General features: G+C 39.2%; 1 non-coding gene across 1 annotated transcript; it reads right to left on the bottom strand.

Annotated features, from left to right (window-relative positions):
* Positions 1 to 2,928: 2,928 nt before the first annotated feature.
* Positions 2,929 to 3,035, bottom strand: LOC120577767 (small nucleolar RNA R71). Its single transcript, XR_005643749.1, has one exon. It is a non-coding gene; the product is annotated as a small nucleolar RNA R71 (small nucleolar RNA).
* Positions 3,036 to 17,028: the final 13,993 nt, after the last annotated feature.

The raw sequence follows: 17,028 nt of genomic DNA, 5'->3' as shown, positions 1-17,028 counted from the left end.
ATTTTTGAAGTCCGCTAAACGTTGAGGACCTTTAGATCACCCTTAACCCATCTTGGCCTTTTTTAGGACGTATTGCGGTGGCTAAACCAAGAGCAGTCTTGACTTTGGTCGACACGCGATACTACACTTAAACTAGACTTACTTATGGATGTTATTGGACTAGGAGCGGTCCTATACACCGATATGTTCATAAGGAAAGTTGTAATTTGGGAACTTGGTAGAACCCGTGATACAGGTACAATTTGAAACCATAGTCCTTACAAAATGACGTTGTTACCCTTGACTCCAACATTGTGGAATTTAACCTCCTCTTGTATTCAATGTACTTTAGTATAACCATGCATACATGCATTCATTCATAAATATATTTTTCCATCAAAAATTGAAGGACTTAGACAAGTTTTTTGCAAACATTATGGATATGGACCTTGTAAGAATGAACACCAAGAGATACAACTTCAAAAATTTTAACTAAGCTTTAGCTTTTGTACTCTTTCCTTGGTTTCGTTCTTACCTTTTGAAAAAGGAACCGTTTGCAACGTCTTTACAATGTTCAAAATGAAGCCATGTTCCTCTACAATGTTTACAATTCACTTTGATAAGTCCTTCAAAAAAAAAAAAAACTATTTTTGCATAAGCATATCATGCATCATTTTGCATTCATAGTTTCTAGTACGTGTCTCATATTTTGTTTCTACCAGCAAAAGGTTAATCCATCAGTAAAGTCAGTCAATGTCTTCATCCAAGTTCGGCTCGCATATGCAGACACTCGTGTAAACAGGAAAAATGGATCGACTTGAGCAAGAGGTCCACGAGCTTCGTAGAGAGGTAACAACACTTCGGGCTGAGGTAGAGAAGTTAACTAGCCTAGTATCTTCATTGATGGCCACAAAGGATCCACCGGTTGTTCAGCAAAGGCCTCAACCACTATGTCAGCCAATATGCATGGAACGACCTCGACAACAGGGTTCTCAACCGCTTATTCCTCAAAATCAGGTCCGAAAAGCATCTCAGTGTGACCAAATTCCGGTGAAATATGCGGATTTGCTTCCCATTTTGCTTAAGAAGAACCTTGTTCAAACCCTGGCACTGATGAGTCAATTATATGTTATTTTAATATGCTTTTTAGTTTAGTTTTATTTAGATTTTATTTAGTTTTATATTAGTATTATTTCCTTTTTAGAATAGTTTACTTTAAAATGCAATTTATTATATTTCAGGGAAGAATATTGGATGGAGAGAGTCTTGGAGCAAAAGAAAGGGATTTGGAGCAGATTGGACACAAAAATATGAAGATTGGGAAACAAAATATATCTCCCACAAGTCAGAAGCTTGGCACGGCCCGTGCTAGCCTTGGCACGGCCGTGCCACCCTCCAGATGCCTTTTGCTGCTTTTGCTTTGACTCCAAGCTATTCTATTTTGGCGCACAATCTACCGAGGAATATTCTAGGAATATACTTGCTTAGATTTTAAGTCAATTGTGTACTATAAATAGAGTAGCTAGCCATCACTAAATATTCATCTTTACTTGGAATACAATAAGTGACAATTGCTTTTCAATAAAGTTCTTTTCCTTTCCTTTATTTTCCTGTCTTTTACTTTCATGCTTTCTCTCTTCTCCCCCATGTCTACGATGAACATGAGTGAGTAGACTTCTTCTTGTCTTGGGATTGTTGGATAAGTCTAAATGACATAATCCTAATCAAACCAAACCCTAAGCCTTAATCTTATGTAACCCTAGTTTCTTATCTGAATTCACCGTCTTAACATGGATTAACCATTATCAAACTGTGGAAACGAAAGTGGAGGGTTTGATAATTGTTCGTCCATTATTCCAAATATCAATTCATAAAACGAAAGTGGAGCTTTGATATTCGAACAAGTGAATTCAGACAAGGATTGCAAAGTCAGCGAAATAGGCTTTGCAATCTTTGAGACATATAGTTTCGATCTTCAAGGGAACTAATAACAATCAAGTCAGCGAAATAGGCTTGGTTGTTAGAGGAACCAAAATCCAATAGTAATCAAGTCAGCGAAATAGGCTTGGTTGCTAGAGGAACTTAAGAGAAACTGTCTTGAGAAATTAGGTCTAACATAACATTATAAGCTTATGGTTTCGGTTTGAGAGGGACTTGTTATTTAGATGAAACCAACGATCCCAAGGCTCTTTCATTATATTGCTTTCAACCGTTTAAAAACCCCCAATCTACAATCTCTTCTCTCTTCTAATCATCTCTAAAGATTAATTAAATTGAACTACTCCCTGTCGGAACGATACTCTTTTATACTACTTCGGTAAGACCGTGCACTTGCGGTTTTATCTCATCAAATTTTTGGCGCCGCTACCGGGGAGTAAACTAATTGAATTAATTCTTTCTTTGTGATTAGAACTCTCTTCTCTTTTCTCTTCCTCTTCTCTTCTACTTTTCTTTCTTTTTGTTTTTACCACTAACTTCTTGGGTTCTCGGTTTCTTATGCGAAGAAGTAAAAGTCTCGGAGAATTTATTCCTGAGATCGAAAGATTTTTGCATAAGAAAAAGAGAGAGGCACAAAATAATACCGCTATGGCTGAACGTACTCTCAAAGAGTATGCTACTCCTTCAACGGAAGAGCCACAAGCTATTATCGTGTACCCAACGGTTGCGGGTAATAACTTCGAAATCAAGCCTGCACTACTCAATTTAGTGCAGCAAAACCAGTTTTCTGGATCACCCACTGAGGATCCAAATCTCCATATTTCTTCCTTCCTTAGACTCAGTGGCACCATAAAAGAGAACCAAGAAGCCGTAAGACTTCATCTCTTTCCCTTTTCCTTAAGGGATAGAGCTAGCGCTTGGTTCCATTCCCTAGAAGTCGGTTCCATTACTTCATGGGACGATATGAGGCGAGCATTCCTCGCCCGATTCTTTCCCCCATCTAAAACAGCTAAGCTTAGAGACCAAATTACGCGTTTCAATCAAAAAGATGGGGAGTCTCTCTATGAGGCGTGGGAGCGTTTCAAGGAAATGCTTAGACTTTGTCCCCACCATGGCCTAGAGAAGTGGCTTATAGTCCACACGTTTTATAATGGCTTGTCATATACCACTAAGATGTCTGTTGATGCAGCTGCAGGTGGAGCTCTAATGAACAAAAACTACACGGAGGCTTATGCTTTGATTGAGGACATGGCTCAGAATCACTACCAATGGACCAAAGAAAGAGCCGTCACCACTCCTACTCCCTCTAAGAAGGAGGCAGGTATACACGAAGTCTCTGAATATAACCACCTTGCTGCTAAGGTTGAGGCATTAACACAAAAAATTGAAAAACTTAATGTTAATGTTGTCCCACCTTCTTCTGCATCCCCTCCTTGTGAAATCTGTGGTATAACTGGTCATATAGGTGTTGATTGTCAGTTAGGTAGTGCTGCCAACATTGAGCAACTGAATTACGCTCAATACAACCAAGGAATGAGGCCAAATCAAAATTTTTACAAAAATCCTCAAGGTTCCTATGGGCAAACAGCACCACCTGGCTATACAAACAACCAGAGAGTAGCTCAGAAATCTAGTTTGGAAATACTGTTGGAAAATTGCATGATGAATCAAAATAAACAACTTCAGGAGTTAAAAAACCAAACCGGATCTCTGAACGACTCTCTCTCCAAGCTCAATACCAAGGTTGATTCCATCGCCACACACACCAAAATGCTTGAGACCCAAATCTCCCAAGTGGCCCAACAAGTGGCCACCTCTTCTCAAACACCAGGAGTCTTCCCTGGTCAAACTGAAATAAACCCCAAAGCCCATGTCAATGCAATTTCTCTTGGGGGCAATAAGTTAGAAGAGACCATTACCAAAGCCAAAGGTGTCAAGGGAGAGAGTGTTAAGCTTTTAGGTGAGAAGGATGCGATAAAAACACCACTTGATAAGAACAAGATTCTTAATCCATTAAGGCTCACTAAGCTCAACTTGGAGGCCCAGTTTGCTAAATTCTTAAACATACTTAAAAAGATTTGCATTAAGATCCCCTTTGTTGAAGCCCTATCTCGTATGCCTCTATACGCCAAATTTTTAAAAGAAATTTTTTCAAAGAAAAAGGCTATAGATCATAAGGAGACAGTAGCTTTAACTAGGGAAAGTAGTGCAATCATCAAGAAGCAACCCCAAAAGCTTAGAGATCCAGGTAGTTTTGCCATCCCTTGTGTGATAGGAAAAGAAACCGTTGACAAGGCCTTGTGTGACTTAGGAGCTAGTGTAAGTTTGTTGCCTTTATCCCTCTTTAACAGGATGGGAATAGGAGAGCTTAAACCGACCGAGATGATCTTAAAACTAGCAGACCGTTCTACTATCCCCCTAGCTGGCTACATCGAGGACATACCCGTTAAAATAGAAGGGATATATATCCCGACTGATTTTGTAGTGGTCGACATAGAAGAGGACCTTGATGTCCCGATAATCTTAGGACGACCCTTCCTAGCTACTGCAGGTGCTATAATAGATGTTCAGAGTGGAAGGATAGTTTTTCAAGCAAGTGATGCAATGATTGGGTTCGAGCTGGAAAATGTTATGAAAGGTCCCGCTCTTTATTCTTGTAACATGATTGAAGTACATAATGTGAAAGAACGCTTTCTAGCGTCAACTACACAATATGACCTCTTTGATCCTTTCTAAGGACACTTTCCTAACGTCAAGCTAATGACAATAAACGAGCGCTTCGTGGGAGGCAACCCACGCATTTAACTGCTTTTGTTTTTGTTTTTTGTTTCTTTTAATTATTTTGTAGGTTATTGTCCGAGAAAAATTCAAGAAAACAGAAAATTTTGATGCCTAGCCTTCCAGACCCTTGGCACGGCCCGTGCTCACACTGGCACGGCCGTGCCAGACCCTCATAGACCAAACAAATGGCCAAGGTCCAGAATGTTGGCACGGCCCGTGCCCGACCACAGGTAAATATAACCCTACCTTTTGGACTTCTTCTTCCCTCACTCTCCAACACAAACTTCTCTCTACTTCACACCTTCTCTCTCAAACCTCCATAACCATACAACTACAAACCTTTACAACTACCCCCACATCACACCCATTCACAAATTTTCTCCACCCAATCAATCACAAACACCATTCCAATCATAACCCACCATTCAAAAACCAATTTCATCCATTCAAACAACATCCCCAAATTCGTAACCCTCCTAAACCTAACCCAAAAACCTAAAATTCTTCACCAATCTCATAACCCAACCCCCACAACTCACTTAAACCTTCACCACAACACTAATCCAACCTTTTCCACCAAAACAACCCTTACCCAAACCACCACACCAAAGGCAAGGTCAAGGCAATGACTTCAAAGAGAAGTGGAAAGGAAGTTGCAAGCTCATCCGGAGGACCTCCCCCAAAGAAGAAAGCACAAGCCAAAAATCATGGCATCATCTTCCGGGACAACAAGCAAAGGGATAGGTACAAACTTCTAATCTCTAAACCTCTACAACCTTGCAGGTACCCTGATAACCATGATATGAATAAGCTAGGTATTAAAGATAATGTGTTCAAATTGCTAGAAAGGCTAGGATGGGTTGATATGTTGAAACCTATGAGAGGGTATGAAAACTTCACCTATGAATTTTTAAGTTCTATTGTTTTTACAAAAGATAGGTTGAACTTTGATAACCCCAACCATAGAGTTTCTTTCTGGCTTTTGAATATTGATTATGAGATGTCTCTTCAGCACTTCTGTGATGAGATGGGCTTCGCGAATGCGGGGTTCATCCACGACTCTTGGGATCACAATTTAAAACCGGTTAACTATCAACCCGCCGCCTTTTGGGAGCAAATCACCGGTCTTGACCAATTTAACACACGTGCCAACAAAGCTAGCAACATTCACAACCCCGTACTTAGATACCTTCAAAGGGTTATAGCTTGTACCATCAGGGGACGGAAAGAATTAGGGAACACTAGGAATGATGAACTCTTCATGATTTGGGCTATGTTGCACAACCAACCCATTAACACTTGTTTTTACTTGCTTGACTACCTTTCCCTTATAGGAAATAGGTCCGATAGTAGGGGAGAAATAGTAGTTGGTGGTATCATAACATACATAGCTGGGCGATTCGGTGTGAGTGAAGACCTAGGGATAAACAAGATCGAGGGTAACAATAGACTAAACATAGAAACTCTCATCTCTATGAATTTCATCAAAACTCGAGTCCCCTTTGTCTATACACTCCAACTCAATGTGCCCATCTTGATTTTATTGCCTAACCCATCTCGAACTAACACCGAGGTGGAAGCAAATTTGTTGTATGTTGCTGATGACCCACAGGTGCACATAGAGCAGCCTAATGAAGAAACAGAGGATGCACACTTGCATCAGGAAGAGGAAGGTGCACAACTGCACCATGATGAGGCATACCATGACCCTAATGAAGATGAAACAAATGAGGATGCAAGATGGGCATGGATGACTACCGAGGTTGAAAGAATAAACACCGAGCAACAAAGGCAAGGTGTCGAACTCATGAGCATAAGGCATGATGTCCAAAGGGGCAACCGCATATCCGAAGAAAATAACCAAATGCTTCGGAACATGATGCACCACTTTCACCTCCAAGGTCCTCCATATGGACCTCAATGATAAAAATGTGAGCTTTCCTCTTCCACTCTTCCCTTCTTATCCTTCTCCTTCTTCTTCTTCTGCTTCTTCTTCTTCTACCTCTACTTCTCTTTTATTTTTCTTTTCTCTTGAATCATTGAGGACAATGCTTCTCCTAAGTGTGGGGGGAGCCTAATAAAGTGTCTTTAGTCGTAATGTTTCCAAACTCCCTTGAACTTTATTCTTTTGTTTTGTTTTATGGTAAAAGGCATAGTTAAGTAGCTAATTTTTATTGAAAACATCATGACACAAAAAATTTCATTGTCTCCTCTTATTTTGTTGATTCTTGTGCATAAAAGCAAACTCTTGTGTTTTAAGTCTTCTTGATATAACCACATCTTGTTTTAAAGTGAATAAAATTCTCCAATGAGAAAAACACAAAGTTGCTTCCCTTGAGTAAATGTATGAATAGGTATTTTAAGGAAACGCGTTCTAATCTTAGTGGTGCATTAACCTTTAAAAATTCTCAAAGCGCCAGTAGTATAAGTGAGTATAAGGGAGATCATAAAAAGCCAAAAAGCCAAATAAATTCCAAGATCTCATCACTGAATCTAGATTGGGGAAGGAGGTAGGCCCTCCGACTTCCTACGTGAAGGTGATTGTTATCTTGAGAAAAACTTTAAAAAGCATTGTTGAAACTAGATTGGGGAAGGAGGTAGGCCCTCCGACTTCCTATGTGAAGACGATGTTTTAAGGAATACCATTGAATCTAGATTGGGGAAGGGGGTAGGCCCTCCGACCTCCTACGTGAAAATGTTGTTCCTTAAATAAAGAACTTAAAATGTGCATATGGCAAAAGAACAAAGATTCTCAAAAACTCTCATCTCTCTTATATGAATTGTAGAAGGAATTTTTCTTGGTTAGTTTAGTGCTAGGATTAGACCATGTTTCCTCATTATGCCTATCTTATACAAGAGCAAGAAAAGGGTTGGACTTCACAACACACACTCACTTAAAACTTGATCGTTGGGTAGAATAAAGATTTCAAGAAATACTTGAGTTTGTGATTAGTGTACATTTGGGATTTAAGCCCTTGAGGAGACATGTGCTTTAATTTAATTGTCATTTGATTTAACTGTTGATGCTACTATGTTTATGCCTTTTGCTTGAGGACAAGCAAAGATTCAAGTATGGGGGAGTTTGATGAGTCAATTATATGTTATTTTAATATGCTTTTTAGTTTAGTTTTATTTAGATTTTATTTAGTTTTATATTAGTATTATTTCCTTTTTAGAATAGTTTACTTTAAAATGCAATTTATTATATTTCAGGGAAGAATATTGGATGGAGAGAGTCTTGGAGCAAAAGAAAGGGATTTGGAGCAGATTGGACACAAAAATATGAAGATTGGGAAACAAAATATATCTCCCACAAGTCAGAAGCTTGGCACGGCCCGTGCTAGCCTTGGCACGGCCGTGCCACCCTCCAGATGCCTTTTGCTGCTTTTGCTTTGACTCCAAGCTATTCTATTTTGGCGCACAATCTACCGAGGAATATTCTAGGAATATACTTGCTTAGATTTTAAGTCAATTGTGTACTATAAATAGAGTAGCTAGCCATCACTAAATATTCATCTTTACTTGGAATACAATAAGTGACAATTGCTTTTCAATAAAGTTCTTTTCCTTTCCTTTATTTTCCTGTCTTTTACTTTCATGCTTTCTCTCTTCTCCCCCATGTCTACGATGAACATGAGTGAGTAGACTTCTTCTTGTCTTGGGATTGTTGGATAAGTCTAAATGACATAATCCTAATCAAACCAAACCCTAAGCTTTAATCTTATGTAACCCTAGTTTCTTATCTGAATTCACCGTCTTAACATGGATTAACCATTATCAAACTGTGGAAACGAAAGTGGAGGGTTTGATAATTGTTCGTCCATTATTCCAAATATCAATTCATAAAACGAAAGTGGAGCTTTGATATTCGAACAAGTGAATTCAGACAAGGATTGCAAAGTCAGCGAAATAGGCTTTGCAATCTTTGAGACATATAGTTTCGATCTTCAAGGGAACTAATAACAATCAAGTCAGCGAAATAGGCTTGGTTGTTAGAGGAACCAAAATCCAATAGTAATCAAGTCAGCGAAATAGGCTTGGTTGCTAGAGGAACTTAAGAGAAACTGTCTTGAGAAATTAGGTCTAACATAACATTATAAGCTTATGGTTTCGGTTTGAGAGGGACTTGTTATTTAGATGAAACCAACGATCCCAAGGCTCTTTCATTATATTGCTTTCAACCGTTTAAAAACCCCCAATCTACAATCTCTTCTCTCTTCTAATCATCTCTAAAGATTAATTAAATTGAACTACTCCATGTCGGAACGATACTCTTTTATACTACTTCGGTAAGACCGTGCACTTGCGGTTTTATCTCATCAGCCACCTCCTCGGGTGCCGAATCCGCTGCCACCTTGGTATCGCCCTGACCTCAACTGTGTATTCCATCAAGGGGCGCCAGGTCATGACACTGAGCAGTGCTATCCTTTGAAGGAAGAAGTTCATAAGTTGATTGAAAATAATGTCTGGTCCTTCGATGACCCTGATATAAATGTGCTACTTCAACAACAACATATGTCTTCTCACTCTCTTGCCACTCTTAGGCCCATCACCAATGTTGTTCAAGATCCGGGTTATCAATCCCAATTTCAGAAATATCAACAACAGCCTCGACAACAAGCTTCGGGACAGCCACAGTTTGATCCGATCCCCATGAAATATGCAGTGTTGTTTCCCGATTTGCTTAGGAGGAAGCTTGTCCAGACCAGACCACCTCCTTGTATGCCTAAGAAATTGCCAGCTGGGTATAGGCCCGACCTCACTTGTGTCTTCCATCAAGGGGCACCTGGTCATGATATTGAGCGTTGTTTTGCTTTTAGGAATGAAGTTCAGAAGTTGATTCAAGATAAGGTCGTACGCTTCTAAGATTGAACGCAGACATGCAAGTTAATCCGCTATCGGATCTTGAAGCCTAATATTGATACATGGAATGTTTAGCTACAATTGGGTCTTTGCTGATGTTTATTTTTACTACTCATTTGTTCAATTAATATGTTTGTTTGTTGCTTTATGTTTTTAAAAAAAAAAAAAAAAAAAAATCCTTCCGTCCCACCCGAGGCGAGAGTGAATTTGTTTAGGGCTTTTTGCTTTATGTATTTTCATCATTAATGTCGTCTTGATCCCGACCTTGTTTTTATTTTGTGCTTTTTCTTGAAAAATGGTAATACAAAAGCCAAAAAAAATCTTTCCCTTTAATCATTTTCACATATCTCCATAATCATAATGTTTATATCAATAATCAAATCATGCATTAATAACCCCGTTGAACACTTAAACCTTGTACTCTCTCTCGACTTTGAGTTCCTTGTATCTGAGGCTGAAGAAGAGGATGATGAGGAAGTTTCCACTGAGATTTCTCGCCTAATAGGGCATCTTGGCCGTCGTAGCTGCAAATATCAAGAAAGAATGTCTAGAAGAGGACTTTCATGTACAAAGATTGGCACGAGATGCTACTATCTGCCTTGCAGGGATATTGTACTTCATGCACATTTCAACAGGGGCAGTCCCCCCGCCATCCCTCAGTATTCAATGTAAAGGCACTGTGCTACATGGAGGTTAGAGCCCTATCAACGGAAGTTCCAATGAAAGCTAAGCTTGATTGGACTTAAAAGTGTTATTGCCGCGTGCCATGGATAGTTATATCAAGAGGATAAAGCAAGTATTCGGCAAAGAAGGCTCGTCCCCGTGATGTCAAGAAAGTGGCTTTGTGCTTAAAAAATATGTTACCCAATTCTAGGGGCAAATGGATGCCAAATTACAAAGAATGGTGGTAAACTTGTATGCCCTGTGAATACCGATGCAGTCAAGAAATACTTTGTTAAAATGAAAAAGCTCGATAAGTCGCAAACCTGAAAAGGCGGCTTAGGCAAAAAAGAGCGTCTCGATGGACTGAAAACCCGAAAGGGCGGTCCATGCAAAAGTTAGAGACATATATAAAAAAAAGTGTTTATCCTGATAGGTTGAAACCCGCAAGGGCGACCTATGCAAAAGTTAAGGATTATGACAAAGTAACTGCATCTGGTCGGACATGACTCACTTGGGGCATTTCAGCCGTCAAGTTTTCCGACTCATGGCAAGGTAATTTCATCAAGTTAGATATGATTCATTTGGGGCATCTTAGCTGTTAATGGACTTCCGATCTGAAGCGTCTGCAAATCAAAGACTCAGAACAGTGGAATTCAAAGTTGTTAGAGGGAACAGTGGTTATTGTGTTCAATGTACCTTTTCCATATAATTACCATTTTCCAAACTTTTCAAAATCCGTGGAGCCACGCCTTTGGCAGGCCACCACTCCATTTACATTAATTTGAGTCTATGCCCATTTATTTGAAATTCTCATTTATTCTGTTCGAAAATTTTTCTTCTATTTTTGATGTTAATACCTAAAGCAAAAAAAAAAAATCTTTTAAAAATCTTTTTTCATGTCTTCTGAAAAGCATAAACAACAGGTACATCTTCTTTGAACTTATGAGTAGGTGAAACATGCATCAACATCCGTCTCAAGTACAGTTAAACTCTGCAAGGTAAGCATGACCAAAAGCTGTGAGATGACCTCTGTCAAAAAAAAACATATACAAAAAAAAAAAAAAAGTTCGCTAAGTCGGAAACCCGCAAGGGTGGCTTAAGCCAAAAATTAGCGTTCTGGTGGACTGAAAACCTGAAAGGGCGGTCCAGGCAAAAAATAGGGGCATACCAAAAAAGAATATATTCCTGGTGGACTGAAAACCTGAAAGGGCGGTCCAGGCAAAAGTTAGGGATTAAAAAAAAAAAAAAATACAAAATTTGAAAAAATGAAAAAGACAGAGGCATCATAGCTCAAGTGGGTCGATTGGAAGAATCACTTTGTACTGATTTACAAATGGCGACTTCTGCCTATGGTTTGATTGTTGGCAACTCCTGCCTATGCTTTGACAAGTGGGTCGATTGGAAGAATCACTTTGTACTGATTTACAAATGGTGACTTCTGCCTATGCTTTGATTGAGGGCAACTCCTGCCAATGGTTTGTTTAAACGGTGACTTCTGCCTGTGCTTTGATTGATGGTGATTTCTGCCAGTGGTTTGAATAAATGGCGACTTCTGCCATAATGATTGATTGATGGGTTTCATCCCGGGAAATGGCGACTTCCGCCTATGCGTTGATTGAGGGTAACTCCTGTAACGCCCTAGTTGTTTATTTAATTATTTTATTATGTGGAGTATATATACACATATATATATATATATATATATATATATATATATATGAGGTTGGTGATTTATGTGGAGTATATGCATATATTTATATATATGTGTGTTTTTGGGTGATTTATGTGGTGTATTATTTTATCATATGGTTTATTTAATAATAATTAGAATAAGTATGAAATAATAATTATTTTGGAGTTTGGGGAGTTATTTAATATTTATTAAAGTTAATGGGGAGTTAAGTGAAAATATAGGGAGTTAAGTAATGGGAAGTTAGGAAAAGAGAAGTTAGAAGCTTTGTACGTGAAAACTGTCAAGTTGGGAGAAAGGGAGAGAAGAGCAAGTAGAACCCAGAGAATTCAATTGTTGTGCATTTTTCATTCTGAATTAAGGTAAGGGTGAGGTTTACTTCAAGAATGTAGTTATTAAATTCTGATTTTGTATTTAACAGGTTTTGGTGAGGAATTGGGAATTTGGGGTTTTATGATAGAATGAGGATTTTGAAGTTGTAAACGTGATTTTGATGTTAGAATTAGTTTCTGGTTGCATAGAACACTTAATTATGTATCTGTAAACTGATTTGGGGAGTGAATGGAAGAAAAATGGGATTTTTGGGAAAAACCAGTTTTCTGCCCGTACTGATGTTCATCGCTCGCCTCGCGAGCATTCATGTCTCGCCTCGCGAGTGAACAACATCATCACTCGCCTCGCGAGCAGTCCAACTCGCCATGGCGAGTAAGCCTGGATAAAACTTGATTTTTGAAAAGTTGTTATAAGATGTTTTGGGGATGGTTTAAGGTACCTAGATGATAATAAAGATGAATGGTGGAAGTTTTAGGTTAAAAAGATGATTAGGGAACATAGAAATGAGTTCTGAGTGTGAAAATGACATTTTTCCCGAGAGCACCTGATTTTCACTCGCCTCGAGTTCGCCATGGCGAGCTAGTGTTTTTGTGAACTCGCCATGGCGAGCAGATGTGCTCGCGAGGCGAGCTGCACAGTTCCCGAGTGTTGAATTGTTTGCTTGAATAATAGTGGTTTGATGTTGTTGTTTTGAGCATGGTTATATATAATTATGCATTGTTTTGGTTGATTGGATTGCTGGATTGATGAATACTGATGATGGTTGAAATGTATGCTAATTATTGAATCATACATGTTGTTTAAGTAGAGTCACATAGAGTTGCATTGCATGGTCAGTTGTATGTAGATATACACAAGTAGGTCCATTGCATATGCATAAAACAGCGGTGAGGGCTTCGGTCCTGGAGTACTAGTTGCTCAACAGCGGTGAGGGCTTCGGTCCTGATGAATGCTTTAACCATTCAAAAGCGGTGAGGGCTTCGGTCCTGATTGGTACCACATGCATATTGCATTTCATTAAGAAGTCTAAGATGGTGTCTTAGCAGTGGTCATGTCATTTGCATGAGTCTTGGTTGTTGATTTCAGTTATTATCTGATGGATGATGTTGGTGTTGAATATGCATTTATATATATATTCATTGTGATCATGGTGTATTGTTGATGTTGTTGTTGCTTGTGACTTATACATATATATGTTTACAAGATAAAGTATTGTTGATTAGGGTGTTAGATTCAATTGATGATTTTAATATCTATAATTATTGTTGTGAATCTCACCCCTTCTGCTTGAAAATGTTGCCCTTCCTATGGGTAACTTGCAGGTGATCTTGAGTAGTAGGTGGTGGCTCAAAGTCGTGTCTAGGGCTCTGATACGTGGGATGGGATTTATCATTTTTATAATTGTTGCTTTCCTTTCCATGTATCAAATTTTGGAACTTGTGGTGTGGAGCCTTTTGTTGTCTTAGAACTATGATGTTGAATTATGTTAAGGCCTTTAATGCCATAGACTATTGTTGGATGTTCACGAGGTTATGGATTTTGAAAACTATTCCGCTGCTATGTTTTCATATATAATAAGTTGAATTGATTAAATAGTTTTATTTTCTATTTAAGAACTTTTGAAATGACATGTAGCATGCCCGTTGTGGAATTACTCTGATGTATATTGCTATTTAATTGCTTTTGGGTAACGGGGTGTTACAACTCCTGCCAATGGTTTGTTTAAATGGCGACGCCAGAATGGTTAATTGATGGATTTTATCCTAAGAAATGGCAACTCCTGCCAGGTTTGATCAGTGGGCTTTATCCCCAAGGAATGGTTACTTAACCATTAGTTGAGACAATATATCGGGTCGTATCCCATCAGTGCTTTGTTCATTGGATCGTATCAGTGGTTTGATTAGTGGGCAGTTACCCCTTCAGTGGTTGGATTAATGTTTTGTTACCTCTTAAATGGTTGAATTAGTAGTTTGTTACCTCTTTAGCGGTATGTTTAGTGGGCAGTTACCCCTTCAGTGTTTGAATTAATGTTTTGTTATCTCTTCAGTGGTATGGTTATAAGGTGTGACCCTGCCGTTGGTTTTGGTTAGTGGGCAGTTACCCCTTCAATGTTAAGTAAATGGTTTGTTACCTTTGTTACCTCTTCGACGGTGTGATTGATGGGCTGTTACCCCTTTAGCGGTATGATTAGTGGGCATTTACCCCTTCAGTGTTTGAATTTATGTTTTGTTACCTCTTTAGTGGTATGGTTATAAGGTGTGACCCTGCCGTTGGTTTTAATGGTGGAGTTTTTACCCCTCCAGTGTTTGTTTCTCAGGGCTTTACTCCATCAGTTAGTTTGAATATGGGTTTTTACCCCGTAAGTTGGTTTGGATATGGGTCGTATCCCATCAGTAGTTTGAATATGGATTTTATCCCCATCAGTTGGGTGATTGTTGGGTCGTATCCCCATCAGCAGTTTGATTATTGGGTTGTATCCCTATCATTGGTTTGATTATTGGGTTGTGCCCCCATCATTAGTTTAATTATTGGTTCGTATCCCCATCACTCGTTTGATTATCGGGTTGTTCTCCCATCAGAGGTTTGATTTTGGGCTTTACTCCATCAGTGTTTGACTCACCTCCTGTATTGGTATCCCCGTTGAAGATTCTCGAGTGTTTGTGCTGCGATGCCGGGCTATTTCCTTTTAGGACCTGTCCAAATCTTGTCTCAACAGTCTTCCGTTGTACTGTCATATGTGTCTCGTACATGTTCATTCATTCATACATACATAACATGCACACAAATGTCATCCATGCATGGTTGCATTATTACCAGGTGTCTTGTTTCAGTGTATCCCGTAAAAAGTGTCATCCCCAATGTGTCCGATTCAGGTATGTTACCAATTAAAGTTCATAAAGGGGCATGTCCCACCAAATCTACCTTTGTACCAATACGGTTCAGCTCCCTAGTACCTTATGTGAGCTATCCTTATATCAAAAGCACGTGCCTTTTATCTATGTTGGTCGTTACCCGAGTTGAGGTAACTGACGATATTTCCTTTTTGTATGTTGGTCGTTACCCGAGTCGAGGTAACTGACGGTATTTCCTTTTTTTGTACGTTGGTCGTTATCCGAGTTGAGATAACTGACGGTATTTCCTTTTCTTATCGTATATTAGTCGTTACCCGAGTCGAGGTAACTGACGGTATTTCCTTTTCTTATCGTATGTTGGTCGTTACCCGAGTTGAGGTAACTGACGGTATTTCCTTTTTTGTATATTGGTCGTTATCCGAGTTGAGGTAACTGACGTTATTTCCTTTTTCGAATGTTGGTCGTTACCCGTGTTGAGGTAACTGACGGTATTTCCTTTTTTGTATGTTGGTCGTTATCCGAGTTGACGTAACTGACGGTATTTCCTTTTCTTATCGTATGTTGGTCGTTACCCGAGTTGAGGTAACTGACGGTATTTCCTTTTCTTATCGTATGTTGGTCGTTATCCGAGTTGAGGTAACTGACGGTATTTCCTTTTCTTATCGTATGGTGGTCGTTACCCGAGTTGAGGTAACTGACGGTATTTGTATTTCCTTTTCTTATCGTATGTTGGTCGTTATCCGAGTTGAGGTAACTGACGGTATTTCCTTTTCTTATCGTATGTTGGTCGTTACCCGAGTTGAGGTAACTAACGGTATTTCTTTTTCGTAAGTTGGTCGTTACCCGTGTTGAGGTAACTGACGGTGTTTCGTGTTCGTAAGTTGGTCGTTATTCGAGTTGAGGTAACTGACAGTATTTCCTTTTCTGATCGTATGTTGGTCGTTACCCGAGTTGAGGTAACTAACGGTATTTCTTTTTCGTAAGTTGGTCGTTACCCGTGTTGAGGTAACTGACGGTATTTCGTGTTCGTAAGTTGGTCGTTATCCGAGTTGAGGTAACTGACGGTATTTCGTGTTCGTATGTTGGTCGTTATCCGTGTTGAGGTAACTGACGGTATTTCCTTTCTGTATGTTCGTCGTTATCCGTGTTGAGGTAACTGACAGTATTTCCTTTTCTTATGTTGGTCGTTATCCGAGTGCAGGTAACCGACGGTATTTCCTTTTCTTATGTTGGTCGTTATCCGAGTGGAGGTAACTGACGGTATTTCCTTTCCGTATGTTGGTCGTTATCCGAGTCGAGGTAACTGACAGTATTTCCTTTCCATATGTTGGTCGTTACGCGTGTTGAGGTAATTGACAGTATTTGCTTCCATATGTTCGTCTTTACCTCAGTAAAGGTAAGTGACGATATTCATGTTCGTATGTTCGTCTTTACCACAGTAATGGTAATAAAATAATATTTCCTCCCCAGTGATATCTATAAGTTTTTTCCCCAGTCAATGTATTTTTGTCGTCCTTGCCATACGATATTTCCTTTCCATATGTTGGTCGTTACGTGTGTTGAGGTAATTGACAGTATTTGCTTCCGTATGTTCGTCTTTACCTCAGTAAAGGTAAGTGACGATATTCATGTTCGTATGTTCGTCTTTACCACAGTAATGGTAATAAAATAATATTTCCTCCCCAGTGATATCTATAAGTTTTTTCCCCAGTCAATGTATTTTTGTCGTCCTTGCATTCATACTTGCATCACAGACATTCATACCAGTATATTCATAAGCATTGCATTCTCAGCATTTCAACTGGTCAAAAATTGGTGTACTTGGTATTTAAGTCTCTTCGACCCGTTGATTTAAAAATTTCATTTTTTTAAATCTCCATGACGGAGAAACTTAAATGGGGGCATCTGTCATACCCCAAATTTTGACCA

Source organism: Medicago truncatula, chromosome 8 (genome assembly GCF_003473485.1).
Source record: "Medicago truncatula cultivar Jemalong A17 chromosome 8, MtrunA17r5.0-ANR, whole genome shotgun sequence".
NCBI lineage: Eukaryota > Viridiplantae > Streptophyta > Magnoliopsida > Fabales > Fabaceae > Medicago > Medicago truncatula.
The sequence above is the reverse complement of the archived record's forward strand: the minus strand, read 5'-3'. Positions and strand labels throughout refer to the sequence as shown.